General features: G+C 40.4%; 1 protein-coding gene and 2 long non-coding RNA genes across 4 annotated transcripts in view; 2 read left to right on the top strand and 1 right to left on the bottom strand.

The window, feature by feature from the left end:
- Positions 1-15,288, bottom strand: part of MCU (mitochondrial calcium uniporter) — a 324,119-nt gene that overhangs the window by 221,826 nt on the left and 87,005 nt on the right. The window lies entirely within an intron of this gene.
- Positions 1-15,288, top strand: part of LOC143260402 (uncharacterized) — a 113,878-nt gene that overhangs the window by 84,591 nt on the left and 13,999 nt on the right. The gene's annotated exons all lie outside the window — the stretch shown is intronic.
- LOC143260403 (uncharacterized) lies at positions 2,985-7,280 on the top strand. The gene is made up of 2 exons (XR_013034553.1): positions 2,985-3,806; positions 6,366-7,280. It is a non-coding gene; the product is annotated as an uncharacterized LOC143260403 (long non-coding RNA).

Genomic DNA, 15,288 nt, shown 5'->3' on the forward strand with positions numbered 1-15,288 from the left:
GCAAGAACTCAAAACGTCTTCTATTTGTATATATACAACGCGAAGTCGATCATCCTTCAGCCCCGCGTCTAAGGCAGGGTCCCGCTAGGTAGTCTCACTGAAGAGTCCACTAGCGAGACCCGGACGAAACGCTGGGCAACAATCCTGTCCTAGTCACATTTTCTTCGTCGATTTTCGAATGGAAAAGGAAACTGTGACCAGGACCAGGACTGCAGTAGAGTCACATAGTCGAACGCCAGGAAGATGCGTAGATGCAGTGGGGATGTTGTAGTCCCTTTCCTAGTATGGCCCGCCCCCGTCCATCTGTTGTAGTCGCAACAAAGAACGACAACAAAAGATGGATGGTGAAGTGCCTTACTCACCACGTGCCTTACCTACAATAGTCAATAGTGTCGGGTGCAGTCAATTACAATTAGTCAATTCGTACTGTTAGAGATCTGTATCTCCTCTAACAGTACACGGAATAGACTCCCATGTAGTCAATTACTATAACATTAATAGTACAAATGAAAACAGGGTTATAGTTTAGGAAGGGCCATACTGGGCAGTTGCATCTACGGCTCGGTAAAACACGAATGACTGCTCACGCTTCTCCCGCGAGCAGTGATTCGTTACCGAGTGTGTCATACAAGCTAATTGCGACCCATCTTCCTGGAATTTGAAGTGTTCGACTACAATGTCACTCTACTGCCAGCGTCTGAGACAGGGCCCGCTAGAGAAGCCTTACTGATGAGTCCACTAGCGGGTCTGGGACGAAACGCCTCACATTTTTTTTAAATTTATTTTTCTATTTTCACATTTTATATTTCCACTATCCTTTAAGAAGATCAAACAATGATTTTCTATGAAAGAATCTTTGTAATTTCACTGTCTTCAACACTAGAAATGCCAAACCAGTAAAAATAAACGGTTTCCGATTTATTTTTTCACAAGTTCTGATTCTACAAAAACGTATACGCCCAAAAATTTTAAACGAACTTCTTTATGCAAGAGTATTTTACAGTAAAAATCGTAGATAATTCAAATGGATTCAATATTGCCATCGTTATGAAACGATATATATGTATTAGCTAAGAATTTTTATAGAAATAATATACGACGAAATGATGACACAGTCAACTAAAAATTTATTTGATTCGTGTATATTTATACAGATAATATTGAAAGTGTATAGTAAAACGGAACGGTGATGGTAATGTTAAGGAACTAACAATCTCAATTTTAAAGCGTGCCAATTCTATGTGAAAGCTTGTCACTTATTTTTCAAGTGACTTAGCGACGAAATAAAGCACAAATAACATTGTCCGCAGTATGCTCAAGTAATAAAGCGAAGTAAATAAAATAAAAAAAAAGCGTGCCTATTATTTGTGAGTACTAAAGGTATCTGATAAAATTATAATGAAATTAATTTCTTCGTCCACGTGTAATGAGACAGTCGAATTAAATTGTTCGCTTTATTCGTGAGTGTTAAAGCGATGCTTCAATCATCGTCACTTCGATAAACCAATTAAGGACATTCAATTGGTTACGTTACGTAGATTTTCAGATATCATAGTCACCGTTTTGAAAAACATGCTTGCGTGTAACAATACTGATCGATAGATTGTACATTTTATGCGTTTATAAGAAAAATATGCAGTGGGAACAGTGGAAAGATTTTAAGTATGATGTTTCGGTGAAAAGATGGTAAATCGGTCAAACAGTAAGTATATTAGGTTGTCACGAAAGTAATTGTGCATTGTACACCTAGATGTCATTAGTCATACCTTCTAACGACTTTTCTCGAGATTATAATCTTTTCCTTTTGACGCTTGTTATCTGTCACTTTTAGCTTTCTTTAGAAACAAACTGATCGTAAGTTTATTTACAGATGATAGTTCGTTGTTAATATTAGCACGAATTGCAAGAAACAGCATTTTGGCTCAGCTTTTTGCCACTAAAAACCTGAAATTCCATGAGCGTGGAATCATGAAGCTTACAGAAAGATGGCAAAAGGACATCGATTAAAAAGGAAAATATATCATTGATTAGAGATCATTTATTGAATTAACAAAAACATGTTTTACTTGTATGAAAAAATCGGCAATTACATCCGTCCCATCCCCCAATATAAACTCTAAGAACGCTGTTACATTGCTATCCATCTATTACAAATATTGAAAAAGAAAACAAGCTACCATTTTACTTTAATTTGTTTCAATTAAGTTCATACTTTGCATCAAGATCAGTCCGGGAGTAGGAAAGTTTAGGGTAAGAATTGGCCAACTTTGACCGACAATAACTCCGCGAAAAATCATGCTAGGATGATATTCTCTTTTCCAAATTAAAGCTTGGAACCTCTTCTTTATGATGCTGTTGTTGGATCATGAATTCGATGCATCCTAACAATATTGCAACAAGATCCGTAGTTCGCGCATAGCAAAATCTCGGATAAGAATTGGTCAACTTTGATTAACGATAACTCCGCGAAAAATCATCCTAGGATGATGGTTTCTTTTCCAAATTAAAGCTCAGAACCTCTACTTTTAGACATTGATTCAGGATTGTGAATCCGACGTATCCTACTAATATTGCAACCAGATCCGTAGTTCGCGTATAGAAATTTTACATAAGAATTGGCCAACTTTGACAGACGATAACTCCACGAAGAATCATCTTGGGGCGATAATTTTTTCATCGCATTAAAGCTCGGAACCTCTACTTTAAGAGGCTGTTTCGGGATTTTGAATCTGACGCATCCTACTAATTCCAGCTTAAGGAATAGTAGGCGAGTTTCTGTCAGAAGTACGTTGCGGTTCTCGCACGTAAAATTGAAGAATTAGGCAAAATGTAAAGAAAATAATGGATTTTTTGGAAGATTCACCGTTCAATCAATAATCCCTCTAATGGATATCGCCGTCATTCGACGCTAGAGGGTTTTGTTTCCCGCAAGTACTTAAACGTCTCCAATTAGTATATATACAAATCGAAGTCGGTCTTCCCTCAACCCCGCGTCTAAGGCAGGGTCCCGCTAGAACGCCTTACTGATGAGTCCTCTAGCGGGACCAGGACGAAACGCGCTTCCCTTCCTCTTCTCCCACCCGTACCCATACGTGGTTCAAACCATCGTCTTGTAAGAGTGCCTGACGGAGGCGCTTGGACACACGAATGAGTGACGCTTGGAGACACACACACCATCAAGGAACATCAGGAAGCAGCAGACCATCTCATCAGCCAGGAGTACGAGTGGATGATGCAGTTGCCGAGAAAAATGTTAATCTCTCTTTCCTAGGTTGGCTACCGCCGTCGATTTGTCTGTGGCGTCTTGGCTGTGGACTCCGGGCTCCCATAGCAGGTCGGCGGACTGATCTGAATAATCGGGACCACAACCAACACATCTACCCACCGAATTGTCTTTCAGAAGACATTAGTCAGGCCAAATGTACTTAATAGGGTCATCCTAGGATTGGAGATCATCTACGGACTCGATAAGGCTGGAAGGCAATGCCTCGCCGTCAACGACTGCGGGAGCAAGATGAAGCTGTACCAAGACGACGCGGAGCACGAAGCCACTGCAACTCCGCATCGTCCCAATGCCACGTAGGAACAACAAAGAGAAAAATTGGCCATTATTACATCCTACGGGCAAACCTCAGCAAGCAGCTTCACGAAACAACCGCAGCAGACATCTTCGTCATCGAGTGGACGATTCTAGCGCAATCACATCCCTTCGTACTCCTGGTGTTTCTATCTAGACAAACTAGATAACCTACATCATCGTCACCAAATCCACCATTTTCCGTCCTGAACCTGTCTTCGCGTCTAAGGCAGGACCCGCTAGGCTAGCCTTACTGATGAGTCCTCTAGCGGGTCCGGGACGAAACGCCCCCCCCCAAATTTTTTAAATTTTATTTTTCTATTTCCACATCACATCAGGCACCCCTGAAGAAATTAAATCAACGAGAATCTTTGTGATTTTAATGTCTTTGTCGCTGGAACTACCGAATCTGTCAAAGTGGCTTCTCTTTTAGTGGTCTTTCTTCTTTTATAATTTCTGATTGTATAAAAATGTTTATGTTGGGAAATTTTATAGGAGCTTCTTTATGCAAGAGTATTTTGCAGTATAGAAAACGTAGGAAGTTGAAATGAATCTAATCTTGTCGTTGGCTATAGTATTAATGATCGTATTGTTAGAATTATATATTATGGTCATTATATAATTAGTATTAATGTTCGTATTGTTCAGCATTATTAATGATCTAGTATTGATCCTTTGCTCACGAGTGGTGACTCCGAGGCACCATTAAAATTATTACATCACGTTCCAAGATAACTTTTATATTATAAAAGTCTAGACGTAAAAGAATTGTTAAAAGTCTAATTGTTGTACGAGTCGCAAGACTATAAAGTTCGTATGCATAATATAATGGAAACATCATAAGTCAGAAAAATTAATTTGGATTTGCAGTTAAAATGGCTTCGAATGCAAATGGTTAATAATATAGTATCTATAATTAAATTTTGAAATCCAAACAATTTTATTTGAAAGATAAAAGAATTTCTATGGAAATAAAGTGCTGTGAGATGATAGCACAGTACACTCAAAATTTATTTCATTCGCGTATGTTGATGCGATTGTTTTTGCAAGTTCGTGGAAAAACAAAACCTCGACGGTAATGTTAAAGAAATAAAAATCTCTCGATTTTAATGTATAGGCTGTAAGAACGCGGAAACTTGTAAAAAGATGAAGGAGTGAATTGCTGCTTTAAATTGTTTCTGGAACACAGTTCAGAAAATTCCAGTGCGAAAAATGCGACTGCCGCGTTCCCCGATCCACTCTTAATCTCGCGTGAAAAAACTTTTTCGTATCTCGAATTTGTGCTTTTATCGAGCCGCAGACGCGGCTGCCTTGTATGGCACCTCTAAGAATTTGATAATTTCAGCGGATCATAGGGGCTCGTAAACTTGATATTTATTATAACTGTTGAAGCTACTTGACTATTTACCCTGTGTCGGGCTTTAAGGCACGTTGTTATTCGAACGCCGAATAACTGAACTTTTTCCGTCCTTTGTTGCAACAAAAGTGGGTACAATGTGACAAAATGAAAATAATATCGTTGATTCTGTACTCAGGTGATAGAGCGACCTGACGAAATTCTAAGCAAACTTATTCATTTATTTCTCTAGTGACAGAGTGAAGAAATAAACCTAAAATTGCATTGTTCACACTATTCTCAAGTAATAAAGCTGTGTAGTAGAAATAATATAAAGCTGCGAATTTTATTCTCGAGTATTAAAGCAGTCTCATAAAATTATAACGAAATTATTCGATTCATTCGCAAATGTTAGTGATGCTCTAATCAAGCAGTTTTTTCAATCTCCAGCGAAAACTCTGGAAAAACTCAGAATTAGAAGAACATTCGATTGGCCAATTATAGGTCCCAAATGGGACAGACATGTGTCGTTTTATAAAAGTTTTAGTATGTGAAATGTGCACCTAATTTTCGAAGGCAAATAATTACGCAGATTTTGAGATATCATGGTCACTGTTTTGAAAATCAAGCTTTCAAAGTTTTGTCTAACAATACTGATCATTAAACTGGAGATTTTATGTATTTATAAGAAAAATATGCAGGTAGAACAGGAAACAATGGAAAGACTTTAAAAATGCTGTTTCAGGAGATTTCAATGAAAAGATTATACGAAAGGTAGACTCTAAGAATGTAGTTATATCATTTTCAACCTATTAAAAACATTGAGAAAGAGAACAAACTATTATTTTACTTTAGTTTGCTGCAATTAAGGTAGAAATCTCGGACAAGAATTGGCCAATTTTGATTAACGATAACTCCGCGAAAGATCATCCTAGGATGATGGTTTCTTTTCCAAATTAAACCTCAGAACCTCTACTTTCAGACATTGATTCAGGATTATGAATCCGACGCATCCTACTAATATTGCAACAAGATCCGTAGTTCGCGTATAGAAATTTCGTATAAGAATTGGCCAACTTTGACAGACGATAACTCCACGAAGAATCATCATAGGGCGATAATTTTTTCATCGAATTAAAGCTCGGAACCTCTACTTCAAGATGCTGTTTCAGGATTTTGAATCCGACACATCCTACTAATTCCAGCTTAAGGAATAGTAGGCGTGTTTCTGTCATAAGTACGTTACGGTTCTCGCACGTAAAATTCAAGAATTAGACAAAATGTAAAGAAAATAATGGATTTTTTGGAAGATTCACGGTTCGATCAAAAATCCCTGTAATGGATATCGCAGTCATTCGACGCTAGGGGGTTTTGTTTCCCGCAAGTACTTAAACGTCTCCAATTAGTATATATACAAATCGAAGTCGGTCTTCCCTTAACCCCGCGTCTAAGGCAGGGACCCGCTAGAACGCCTTACTGATGAGTCCTCTAGCGGGGACCAGGACGAAACGCGCTTCCCCTCCTCTCCTCCTACCCGTACCCATACGTGGTTCAAAGCATCGTCAATATTTGCAACCGTTGACGAGCGCTTGGAGGCACATGGAGCCAGACACATCTAACATCAACTAACATCTACATCTGGAAGCAGCCTCTTCATCAGCAGACATCGGATCAACGCCAGGAGTACGAGTGGATGATGCAGTTGCCGAGACACGTTAAATCTCTCTTTCCTAGGTTGGCTACCGCCATCGATTTGTGTTAGGCGTCTGGCTGTGGACTTCAGGCTTATATGCAACCTGGATCTCAAACGGCGCCAGCAGGTCGGCGGACAGATCTCAATAAGCCGGGACCAACATCCACTACCTACCGTCTGTCTTTCATAGAACAATTAATCAGGCCAGTTAGTAATTAATAGGGTCATCCTAGGACTGGAGATCATCTACGGACTCGATAAGGCTGGAAGGCAATGCCTCGCCGTCGACGACTGCGGGAGCAAGATGAAGCTGTACCAAGACGACGCGGAGCACGATACCACTGCAATTCCGCATCGTCCCAATGCCACGTAGGAACAACAATGAGAAAAATTGGCCAGTATTACATCCTACGGGCAAACCTCAACAAGCAGCTTCACGAAACAACCGCAGCAGACATCTTCGTCATCGAGTGGACGACTCTAGCGCAATCACATCCCTTCGTACTCCTGGTGTTTCTACTATCTAGACAACCTAGATAACTACCTCATCACCATCAGATCCATCAGTATCCGTCCTGAACCTGTCTTCGCGTCTAAGGCAGGACCCGCTAGGCTAGCCTTACTGATGAGTCCACTAGCGGGTCCAGGACGAAACGCCCCCCCCCCAAATTTTTTTATTTTATTTTTCCATTTTCACGTCACTTCAGACACCCCTAAAGAAATTAAATCAACGAGAATCTTTGTGATTTTAACGTCTTTGTCGCTGGAACTACCAAATCTGTCAAAGTGGCTTTTCTTTTAGTGGTCTTTCTTCTTTTATAATTTCTGATTGTATAAAAATGTTTATGTTGGGAAATTTTATAGGAGCTTTTGTTCATGCAAGAGTATTTTGTAGTAGAGAACGTAGAAAGATAAAATGAATCCAACCTTGTCGTTGGCTGATCGTATTGTTAGAATTATTTTATAGTCATTATTAATGATCTAGTATTAACCTTTTGCACTCGAGAGGTGACTCCGCGCGAGGCACCATTAAAATTATTACATCATGTTCCAAGATAACTTTTATATTACAAAAATCTAGACGTAAAAAGATTGTTAAAAGTCTAATTGTTGTACGAGTCGCAAGACTATAAATTTCGTATGCATGAAATGCACTGTGTCATATAAAATGGAAACATCATAAGTCAGAAAAATTAATTTAGATTTGCAGTTAAAATGGCTTCGAGTGCAAAGGTTTAGTAACATAGTATCTATAATTAAATTTTGAAATTGAAACAATTTTATTTGAAAGATAAAAATTTCTATGGAAATAAAGTGCTGTGAAATGATAGCACAGTAAACTCAAAATTTATTTCATTCGCGTATGTTGATGCGATTGTTTTTGCAAGTTCGTGGAGAAACAAAACCTTGACAGTAATGTTAAAGACATAAAAATCTCTCAATCTTAAAGTGCGCCGATTCTTTGTCGCGGATTGTAAGAAGGAAAAAAATCGTAAAAAGGTGAAGGAGTGAATTGCTGCTTTAAGTTGTTTCTGGAACACAGTTCAGAAAAATCCAGTGCGAAAAATGCGACTGCCACGTTCCCCGATCCACTTTTTATCTTGCGTGAAAAAACTTTTTCTTTCTTAGAATTTGATAATTTCAACAGGTTATAAGGGCTCGTAAATTTAATATTTATCATAACTATTGAAGCTACTTGACTATTTACCCTGTGTCGGGCTTTAAGGCACGGTGTTATTCGAACGCCGAATAACTGAACTTTCTTCCGTCCTTTGTTGCAACAAAAGTGGGTGCAATGTGACAAAATGAAAATAATATCGTTGATTCTGTACTCGGGTGATAGAGCGACCTGATGAAATTCTAAGCACACTTATTCATTTATTTCTCAAGTAATAAAGTGACATAAATCCGAAATTATATTGTTCGCACTGTTTTCTCAAGTAATAAATCGGTGTAATAAAAATAAAGTATATAAAACAGTCTCATAAAATTAGAATGAAATTAATCGCTTCGTTCGCATGTAATTAAACAGTGGAATAAAATTATTTGCTTTATTCGCGTGTGTTAAAGCGATGCTTCAATTTGCGTCACTTGGATTAACAAGTCAAGAAAATTCAATTGGCCCGTTATGAGATCCAAAAGCGACGCATGTGTTTCCTTTTTAAATCACAATACTGAATTCGTTTCATTTTTCGGGTTAAAAAAAGATTAACTACGCGAAATGTGCACTTAATTTCTGAAGGCAAGTGGGCACGCAGAATTTCAGATATTATGGTCATCGTTTTGATAAACACGCTTGTTAAAAAAAAAAGTTTTGTCAAACAATGCTCATAATTATACTGGAGATTTTATGCATTCATAAGAAAAATATGCAGTGTAGCGGGAAACAGTGGATAGATTTTAAGAATGCTGTTTCAGTGGAAAGATGCTATACTGTTAAAATAGTAGAAAGATTTTGAGGAATACGAACTCTAAGAATTCTGTTATATTATTACATCATCCTATTACAAATATTCAGAAAGAAAAGAAACTGCTGTGTCTAAAATTAGATTCAGAGCATTGTGTTGTTGCGAGTATCACCTTGGTTTGTGTACATAAATTCCAGCGCGACGTTTTTGTACGCAGAGCCAAACTCAGCTGTTCGAGCTCGACACAAGCACAGGTGAAGGACTCGCACTGTATACACGTGTGAGTCTTCTGACGTCGCTATCTATGTTTTTGTCATCTGGGCCATCCTTCCAATTAATCCCGATATCAAACACGTTTATCTAATTTCCATGTTTCCTATGCAACGCTGTCCGTTGAGACATTGATCCTATGCACTGTAACGAACGTTCAAAAATATATAATATTAAAAAATATGAATATAAATATTAAAATATATTGTAGCGGCACACGGCCGGCGACCGTAATAACCATAAAAATGTCCACTTGCAGATGTTAAGGGTTCGGCAGAGAGAAAACGTCCTCTTGACGTTTGCAAGCACCGGAAATTCCTTTGTTTCTTTATTTTTTTATCATTGCCACATGTACTGCAGGCCTAACCGCGGAGAAAGTCGCCGGCCGCGTACCGTTACCCGGCCGAACGGCCAGCGCGCCCCTACAGCGAGGGTCGGACGATGGCTGAACGGGGGTAAAAGAAGACAGCAAGTCTCCCAAAAAGGCCACGACTTTTTGGGAGAAATTATATGAATAACGGAGTCAAGAAACTGCGCGAGCTTCTTCTCGTCTAACAATTCTGCCGAGCTTCTTCTTGTACTTATCCGCACCGCGCGTCATACATGTACATCGCCGAATAAAGTCCAGTGGAGTTTCGCCCCGTGTCCTTCTGTTGTAACCCCGAACAACACGTTACAATATTATAAATAATTACATCTGGTAATTCTGTATGGCATTAGTAGGTATAATAGTTGCGTTCTGCAATCAACGATAATTGCAGTATTTTTTCTCTCTCTCTCTTTTACTGTTTTTTGCATATTTGCTTTTCCCTCTGCAGCGAACATTTTATTTGCTACTGAGTAGGGAATTGATATGGAAGTTGAACGTGTCATTGTTGCAATCGTTCGCAACGTCGAAGAAGTTTGTGGTTTTGTATCCGGAAAGATTCGCGGATGCTTTACCCGGGAAGTCGCTTGCGAAGCGATATCAGGATTTTGGTCTCATTAAGATTTATTAAAGTAAGGTTTTTTTATCTCGGTTTTTTTCTCTTGCACCGCAATCTCTTTTGCAGCAGTTTCTCTATCTTGCAACGATATGGATGGAGAAAGATGTATTTTTCTACTTTATCGTTTTGGAGAGAGAGTGAGATGGATTATAACGATGTGAGAGAAGTGCATGTGTGCATGTTAATAAATAGACGAAGCATAATGCGGAGCAAATCAAATCGTTGTTGTAAAAGATAGAAAGTCTGCATGGTACGTCACGAATTTCATTCATGGGATTCCTTTCAAAAAATTTTCGGGGCAAAAGAATTATAATCAGATAGATATTTCGACATTAATTAAACCTTTTATTCGCGGATACAGGGATCCCATAATCGCTTATAAGGGGGGTCACGTCGAACGGGATTTATTGCGCGAAATTCGGTTGCCCCAAATTCGAAATATTAATCGCGGACCCGAAATATGGGTCAATAGACCCGCCATGCAGGCTACATTGTTGGACGCCCAGTTCAACATCGAAGCGGAGGGTACAGTATCACTGTGCCCTCACCGAGGTGCGCGTCTTTCGCAAGTGGTACCTCGAAGGTAATTTTTTTTTTTAACAATTATTTTTTCATTTCTATGGTGTCTTCTTTGTAGAAAGAGAGAAAACGACGTAAGCCTGTGCGCATGTCGGATCATCATTTTTTTGGTGGCAACGTGCCGATCGATGCTGATACGATGGATGAGAAGAGGTATGTATAATAATTGTTATTTAAAAATCAAAATTTATTTTTAATAATGATTATTTTTTTAATTAACAGCGTCTTCCTGAAGAGGAGGAGGAGGAAACGGAAAGACATCTGGTCTAGTTTCAATGGATCCATGGTTCAATGCACGCGTAGAATCTGATTTCCATCATTTCATTCCTCCTGCTGTAACGCGAAAGCGTCGCAATGTTGATGGAGCTAGTCAGATTGAGTGCATGGAAGCTGCAGCCCCTGATTTTAGATTATGACATTGATGCCCTCCGTAACGACATTGGTTGCTTTAACGCTCTCTTAACCAGCGTAGCGAATCGTTTGCCAAAGAGTTTCATCACCAAACTCGTTAATGATGGAAACTTTTTATAATATAAGCACCGTCCATCTGTTGGAGTAGCCAGGGTTGCTCGCATCAGCAGTAAGAAGGACCGATGACAACAGATCGACGGACAAAGTGCCTTACCTTGCACGTCAATTACACTACAATAGTCAATAGCCAGGTGTGTCAATTACCTACACTAAGTAAGTGCAAGTGCCTTACAATTAAGTCAATTACCTTACATAGTCAATAGTACCAGGGCGCAGTCAATTAACCACTTAAGTCAATTGTACTGTTAGAGCGTATAGTTTCTCTAACAGTACAGGACTCCCACAAGTCAATCTTAATAAAGAAATAGTACAAAGATCCTCAGGAATATAGTTTAGGAAGGGCCATACTGGGCAGCTGCACCTACGGCTCGGTAAAACTCGAATGACTGCTCCCGGTGCAAGCGAGAGCAGTGATTCGTTACCGAGTGTGTAACGCAACTTGACAGCGACCCATCTTCCTGGAATTTGAAGTGACCGACTACACAATATTACTCTGCTGTATCCGTCAGCGTCTAAGTCAGGGCACGCTAAATCTCCTTACTAAGGAGTCCACTAGCGGAACCAAGACGACATCGACAATCCGATGAGATGCAAATTGACAATAAGAAAACATCCTCTCTTAGGCAGAGTACAGCAACATGGTCGGATCAACGCCCCAGGAAAACGTAGGTGCAAGGACTATGTTAGTCCCTTTCCATCATTTCATTTCTCCTGCTGTAACGCGAAAGCGTAGCAATGTTGATGGAGCTAGTCAGATTGAGTGCATGGAAGCTGCAGCCCCTGATTTGAGATTATGACATTGATGCCCTCCGTAACGACATCGGTTGCTTTAACGCCCTCTTAACCCGTGTAGCGAACACTTTGCCAAATCGCGTATGGCCCGCCCCCGTCCATCTATTGGAGTCGCCCAGGTTGCTCACATCATCAGCAACAAGGAACGACAACAAGAGATCGATGGTGAAGTGCCTTACTCACCACGTGCCTTACCTACAATAGTCAATAGTGTCTGGAGCAGTCAATTTCTATCAGTCAATTAGTACTCTTAGAGCTCTGTATCTCCTCTAACAGTACACAAAATTGACTCCCATAAGTCAATTTCAATTTAACCCACAGTACAAAAACAGGTGATATAGTTTAGGAAGGGCCATACTGGGCAGTTGCATCTACGGCTCGGTAAAACACGAATAACTGCTCACGCCACAACCGCGAGCAGTGATTCGTCCCTGGATTTTGAATTGACCAACAATGTTACTCTGATGTCCGTCTAAGACAGGGCCCGCTAGAAAAGCGGGAAAAGAAAGTCCACTACCGTTGCTTAGCAACTAAGTACGGGTCAAATATTCCGTCCAAGTTAATTCCGACAATCATTCCATTGTTACAATAGAGAACATTTCACAGTTTATTCCCGTTGACAAGTTCTCAGTTTAGATAAGGCCATACTAGGCTAGAATAGCAATACTGATGAGTCTAGCGGGTCTGGGACGAAACGCCTCACATTTTTTTTTAAATTTATTTTTCTATTTTCACATTTTATATTTCCATTATTCCTTAGGAAGTTCAAACAGTGATTTCCTATGAAAGAATCTTTGCAATTTCACTATCTTTAACACTAGAAATACCAAACCAGTTTCGGATTTATTTTTTCACAAGTTCTGATTCTATCAAAATGTATACGCCCGAAAATTTTATACGAGCTTCTTTATGCAAGAGCATTTTACAGTGAAAATCGTACAAAGTTCAAATGAATTCAATTTTGTCATCCCGTAACGGGGTCTGTACGAAACGCTCCCTAATCCGTCCACGTCATCGTTCCCATTTTAAGTTAACCCCAACTGTGATTCGGAACAGTGACCAGAACAATGGAGCGTAGCTAGAGCAACATTGTCGGTCGCCAGGTAGATGCGTAGATGCAGCAGTTGGGACGCTGTAGTCCCTTTCCTAGTATGGCGACTGCGCCGTCGATCTGTCGGAGAAGCCCAAATCCTCCCAAGAGGCGACTCCAACAGATCGACTGCCAAGTGCCTTAGATTAAGCTTTAAGCCCGGCTACAGGGTACAATAGAATGACAATAATTTCAAGAGTTGACAATAATCGCAACAATAGGCAATAACCTGGTGCTACCAATTGTTGAATTTCAAATCCTATATTCATGTTAAAATTGAAATAGTTTAGGGTCTATACTAAGACAAGCTGCATCTGCGGTTCGATAAAAGCACAAACGACTGCTCGTCAGACTCCTCGCGTTCAGCCTGATGCCTTATCGAGTGGTAACGTAACTTGATTCCTACCAATCAACATGGTATTTGAAATGCCCGACCATTGTTGCTCCGCTGTATTGCCTTACTAAGGAGTCCAGTAGCGAGACCAGGACAAAAAGCGCTCCCCTTCCAAATCTGCCCGATCCCCAAGTGATACATTACAAAACATAGTTTCTTAGGCGAAGTACAGCAACATGGTCGGATCAACGACCCAGGAAAACGTAGGTGCCGGGACTATGTTAGTCCCTTTCCTAATATGACCCGCCCCCGTTCATCTGTTGGAATCGCCCAGGTTGCTCACATCATCAGCAACAAGGATCGACAACAAAAGATGGATGGTGAAGTGCCTTACTCACCACGTGCCTTACCTACAATAGTCAATAGTGCCAGGAGCAGTCAATTTCTTTAAGTCAATTAGTACTGTTAGAGGTCCGTAACTCCTCTAACAGTACAAACGTTGACTCCCATAAGTCAATTTAAATGTAACAAATAGTACAAAACCATGTGATATAGTTTAGGAAGGGCCATACTGGGCAGCTGCACCTACGGCTCGGTAAAACACGAATAACTGCCCACGATACCACCGTGAGCAGTGATTCGTTCCTGGAATTTGAAGTGACCGACATCCGTCCGCGTCTAGGGCAGGGCACGCTAGATCTCCTTACTAAGGAGTCCACTAGCGGGACCAAGACGACATCGACAATCCGATGAGACGCAAATTGACAATAAGAAAACATTCTCTCTTAGGCAGAGTACAGCAACATGGTCGGATCAACGCTCCAGGAAAACGTAGGTGCCGGGACTATGTTAGTCACTTCCTAGTATGGCCCGCCCCCGTCTATCTGTTGGAGTCGCAACAAAGAACGACAACAAAAGATGGATGGTGAAGTGCCTTACTCACCACGTGCCTTACCTACAATAGTCAATAGTGTCTGGTGCAGTCAATTTCTATTAGTCAATTAGTACTGTTAGAGGTCCGTAACTCCTCTAACAGTACGAACCATTGACTCCCATTAGTCAATTCTAATGTAAAATATAGTACAAAACTATGTGATATAGTTTAGGAAGGGCCATACTGGGCAGCTGCACCTACGGCTCGGTAAAACACGAATAACTGCCCACGATACCACCGTAAGCAGTGATTCGTTCCTGGAATTTGAAGTGACCGACATCCGTCCGCGTCTAGGGCAGGGCACGCTAGATCTCCTTACTAAGGAGTCCACTAGCGGGACCAAGACGACATCGACAATCCGATGAGACGCAAATTGACAATAAGAAAACATTCTCTCTTAGGCAGAGTACAGCAACATGGTCGGATCAACGCTCCAGGAAAACGTAGGTGCCGGGACTATGTTAGTCACTTCCTAGTATGGCCCGCCCCCGTCCATCTGTTGGAGTCGCCCAGGTTGCTCACATCATCAGCAACAAGGAACGACAACAAGAGATCGATGGTGAAAGTGCCTTACAATTAGTCAATTACCTTATATAGTCAATAGTACCGGGCCGCAGTCAATTACAATAAGTCAATTAGTACTGTTAGAGCCTATAACCCTTATAACAGTAACTGACTCCCATTAGTCAATAATAATAAAAACAATAGTACAGAGATTTGTGATATATAGTGTAGGAAGGGTCACACTAGGCAACTGC

This window comes from Megalopta genalis, chromosome 12 (assembly GCF_051020955.1).
Source record: "Megalopta genalis isolate 19385.01 chromosome 12, iyMegGena1_principal, whole genome shotgun sequence".
NCBI classification, from domain to species: Eukaryota; Metazoa; Arthropoda; class Insecta; order Hymenoptera; family Halictidae; genus Megalopta; species Megalopta genalis.